General features: G+C 38.1%; 1 pseudogene; it reads right to left on the bottom strand.

Moving 5' to 3' along the window:
• Window positions 1–3,731: 3,731 nt before the first annotated feature.
• Window positions 3,732–4,747, bottom strand: LOC114213073 (annexin A2 pseudogene; annotated as a pseudogene).
• Between the last annotated feature and the right edge of the window lie 386 nt (window positions 4,748–5,133).

A 5,133-nucleotide genomic window follows, 5' to 3' on the forward strand; every position in this document is an offset into this window, starting at 1 on the left:
GTAAAATGACAACAATTAAGTTCCATTGCAGATTAGGAATATTTAATATTAGCACCAAGATGCTATAAATAATAGCTTTTATTCTAGGAACTTTTTAAAACTTTTAAACTTTTTAAAATTTCACACATTTAGTGTTATGTTTGGAAAATCACTAAGGGTCTGCAACCCATTTGCTATATTTTCTTTCGGAAATGGTCAACTTTAATGATATTTGCATTTGGGGGCTCAATGAAGGCGCTTGAGGAAAATGCTCACAAATGTCAGAGTTCTCTTCTTTTTATCCTAGTATATGTGCTGCTAAAAACCACCATAATTCCCTTCTTTTGCAGTAATGAGAATGATATTCTAATAGACGAACTTCCTTCTGTCCTATTTTCTAACTTTTCATTCCTCTTTTTCACACATACCAAATCCAATTTATCAGATATTTTGCCAACTATACTTTCAAAACATGTCTGGAATATGACTTCTCACTAGGTCCATCACACTAACCATAGTCCAAGCCATTGACCGAGAGGTAGAAACACAAGGGAGAGAGCACTACCCAGGAGATGGTAAACATGGGGCTCAATCCCACTCTTCAACCTGAAGAGGGAAGGGAAGAGGGCTGTTTCAGGACTGAGATGGATGCTTGACAGGATTTCGATCTTGACTTTGGCATTCAGCCAGCTGGAGGCAATCACTCTTGGGAAGGAGGCCTGAGGAATAAATATCCCAAATTTACTCACTTTTCTACCTCAGTTCTTTGTTCATGCTCCCCATTGGCTGAGGCCAACCTGAGGCCATTTGTCAACAGAGCCTTTTGATGAGATCCATAGAGGCCACATAGGTATAGAATAAGGTAGAAGTGGGTGGAGAGTAAATCTGGTGTAGCGGAATGTATCTCTTAGTGGAACCTTTCAATTCCACTGTTTCCTTTTATTCTGTTTCCCACAAAGCAGTCAGAGTGATTCCCCTAAAGCCTAAGGCGGAACATGCCATTGTTTTCCTGAAGACCTTCCAATGGTTTCCAGTTTCAACTAGAGTAAAATATACAGTCCTTCTAATGGGCTACAAGGCTCTAAGGGACCTGGCCCCATCACTAATTCTTTGGCTTTATTTCTAGTCAATCTCCCTCTCCAGCAAGATTCCCTCAGTAACATGACCTCTTTTCTCCTCCTCAAATACATCAGGTTCACTTCCAAACCAGCATATCTGTCATTAATATTCTCCCTGGAATCTTCCCCCTTGCCTTCCACATATATGCATGGTTCTTTACTTTCTTCAGTTCTCTGCTCAAATATAAAATTGCTTCTCGACATCACTCTCTAACTCTGCTTTATTATTATTTCTAGAACTTAACTGCATCTGGTGCCTATTTTAGATTTGTTTGTTCATTATCTTCCCCTCTACTTTGGACTGCAAGTTTTATAAAAGGAGGGACATATTTTTTCTCTGATCAGTGATTCACACATAGTAGACATGTGTATTAGTGTGAAGAGGTTAACTTCTATAATGAACAACCACAAATAATTACTATAATAAAACTTATTTCTCACTCATGTCACAATACAGTGTCGGTCATTGGAGGTTAACTACTAAGGCATCCTGAACACTAAATGGCAAACAATCCATATAGGTAGACTATGAAAATGGTTCATATCATTATTTCTAAGAAACTTTTAGTACCTAAATAATAATGAAGCTCTGAATACCTTCCACCTTCTTTTTAAAAGGTCATTACCTTCCCTAATCTCAGAACACCACCTTAATTAAGGGAGGGGAGAAGGGAGAGAGAGAGAGAGAGAATGGAGAAGCAAGGTATTTATGTACAAGCTTAGATTAATATATTCATTCTTTCTTCTTCTAATTACCTCTGATGACACCAGGGAGCAGAAAAGAAAGTTATTCTCCCTTCTTTCTGAATAAAATTACTATATCTGAAAATTTTCATTTCTTTGAAATCTCTTTGGAAACCACCGGGTCATTCCTTTTGTCAAGGCACCTACTTGCATGTGCAACTGAAGGAGCCTCTGGAGCTCATTTTTCATATAATATATATTCTAATCAGTGTGACATCTAACTGTGAGTCTTAACATTTTGATTTCTTTCATTGATCTAGAGGTTTTTTCTTTATTGTCATTTGTCAATCAATACCTATTTCTAGGATTTTTTTAAGGGAACTCATTTAATTTTCATGGCACAAACAATGTTTCAATGAGAATAATCAATTTTCTGCCACACATAATGGTATAAATAAGTTGATGTATTTAAAGGAAAAATGTCCTTGAAGGAAAAGAAGAATCAGTACTTTTATCGCTCTGAGTTAAGAAGAGTAATGGTGAAAAGTGTCATAAAATCTTAAATCAGAAAATACATAAGTACACATATAATAAGTACAGACCTAAGAATAAAGAGCTTACAAGAAAACACAAGACAAAATCCTTGCTCATAAGGAACTACCTTTATAACCTTAACTTCATGAAGAGTGACTAGCTTTTAAACAAATAGGCAATGGATCCAAGTTTTGTGTTTTTGAACAGAACAAGTATGTGGTAGACTCATTTCTGCCACAATCTCTAAGAGGACCCTAAGAATTTATTTCTTTTTTAGGTCAGCTATCTAAAAGTGAATGGTTGAAATGTTGAAACATGAAACGTTGTTGGGGAGGAAGACCTCCCTCTGCCCTATGGTCCTTCTAGTTGGACTTAGAATCAAATTGACGTGAGACAGATTAACAGGAGAAAATAAATTTAATAGTGTATGTATAGGGAATCCACACAGACATGAAATTCCAAGAAAATGAGGCAACATGAAACTCATGTGAGCTAAGGAGAGGGAGAGGTTCTGAAGACACAAAGGGGAGGAAGCCATTAGCAGGAACGTGAAAAGATGTTTTAAAAAACAGTTTGCCCTATTATCCAGATGAGTTTCTTAGGTAAAGCAGAGTCTCTGTTAATAGCTTTCTTCCTGGTACAGGCTCTCCTTACCAATGTAAATTTAGGCAGTTGAAGATCAGGAAGAGAGCTTTTCCTGCATCTGCAGGGTTTTGATTACTTTTTTTTTTTATTATGTTCAGTTAGGCAGCGTATAGTACATCATAAGTTTTTGTTGTAGTGTTCAATGATTCATTAGTTGCGTATAACTCCCTGTGCTCACTCAATATAATGTTCATGCTAAAGTGGCCCATCTTGGGGCAGCCTGCCCTTGGTCCTTACATTGTTTGCCTGAAAGCAAGCCCAGACAGGTTACACTGATTCACTTGTGTTTTCATGCCGTGTAATTAACTCTTAGCTGGCCAGTCATAACTCTTCTGGTCTAGTATTTTATTTAATGTGAACCTCAGAATATTAACACAATAACATTTTAAAATGTTTTTTATATACATCATATTTGTATACATTTTATTGTATATTACAAATACATAAATGCACATTTTACTTTTATTTTATTATAAAGTAAAAATTCAGTTTATTCATCTGTTTATGACACAGTACACAAGAGGCAAAGTGTTTCACATCATAGAATGCATTTCCAACTCCTTGGGATGTTCATTTTTTGGCTCAAAGGAAAGACTAGATGTGAGAAGCAGGCAGTGCTTAGGCAACTGAAATAAAGATGGGGAGGGGGCAGTGTGAAAATCATCCTCACAGGAATGGGCACAAGGGGACTGTTAGTCACAAGTTACTTTCTAGAACTGTTAGCTGGAAACAAAGGAGCACTCCTCCTGGATGCTCATGCCATCATGGGCCTCAGTCATCTTCACCAGAAAGGTATAAGTAGCACTTTCTGGTAGTCTCCCTTGGTGTCTTGCTGGATATGGTCGTTCAGGGAGTTGTCATACTCTCTCTTGAATTTAGGCCTAATTTTTAACATGTCCACTTTACTGCGAGAGACCATGATTCTAATCAGGACTTTATTGCAAGTCTCCTTGCCTTTCATGGAATTGTACAATTGGTCAGCAAAATACAGGGGCTTGTTCTGAATGCACTGGACCAGTTCAGGAAAGCATCTTCCCGGTCCCCTTTGGCCTCCTTCTTGATTCTCTCCAGCATGTCATAAGGGCTGTAGCTCTTATACCTGTCAAATACTTTCTGGAGGTGACACACAGTCTGCTCAGTCACAATGATGATCTACTTGGGCACATTAGTTCTTTTCCTCTTCACCCCATCATCATAAAGGTCCCGGGCATCTTGGTCAATCAGTACATAATCAATGACAGAGCCATCTTCTGCTCTTTTACCCTTTGTGAGGGCAACCATTAGCTTGCAGAAGTCATCAGATATGTCAGAAATGATGTCCTTCTCCAGATCAGTCTTGTACATTTCCTTGTAGACTCTGTTAATTTCCTAAAGCCCCTGGTTGGTCTTTGAGCCGACAATCCCAGTGAGGGAGTCCTCATCAGTCCCCAGCCTCACAGAGGCTTTCAGTTGGGAAGCATTGTACGGAGCAGATGTTTTCAATAAGCCCAAACTCACAGTCTCCAGGTGGCTGGACAAGGCTGACTTCAGTACTGATGCAAGTTCCTTTTTAGTCCTTCTCTGGTAGGTGAAGGCAATATCCTGTCTCTGTTCATTGCTGTGGTTGGTCAAATGTTGACAATGACGAGCTCATCCACATCTTTGCTCCTGATGTCCGTTTCAATGTTCAGAGCATCACGCTCAGCATCAAAATTGGTGTACGCTTTGACTGACCCATGTACACTTGAGGGCATGGAGTGATTATCCTCCAAGATGAGCTTGCAGAGAATTTTGTGAACAGTAGACATTTTGAAAGAAAGTGGGCCAGGTGCTGAGAGCTGTGAGTGTCCCCAGCTGTAGAACCACATGCACATTTTACTTTTATATGCATATTATATACATACAACAGCATAGCACAAAATGTATAGTTAATATATTTTTATATGTAAATACATATAGAACATTTATATACTTTATACACATATCACACACATATAGAAATGTAGAACAAATAGAAATGTACACAAAGAATATACATTTCTCAGGAATGAGAAAAAAAATGTAGTATTTCTATATGCAACAACATGAATGTGTCTCCACATTATTGATGCTGGGCATAGAGAACACATGTTTCATGCTCCCATTTAAATAAAGTTCAAAGCAGACAAAACTAATCTGACTTCTATCACCACAC

Source organism: Eumetopias jubatus, unplaced genomic scaffold (genome assembly GCF_037043125.1).
Source record: "Eumetopias jubatus isolate StellerSeaLion01/CBP00866 unplaced genomic scaffold, mEumJub1_p1.0 scaffold_6, whole genome shotgun sequence".
In the NCBI taxonomy this organism is placed as follows: Eukaryota; Metazoa; Chordata; class Mammalia; order Carnivora; family Otariidae; genus Eumetopias; species Eumetopias jubatus.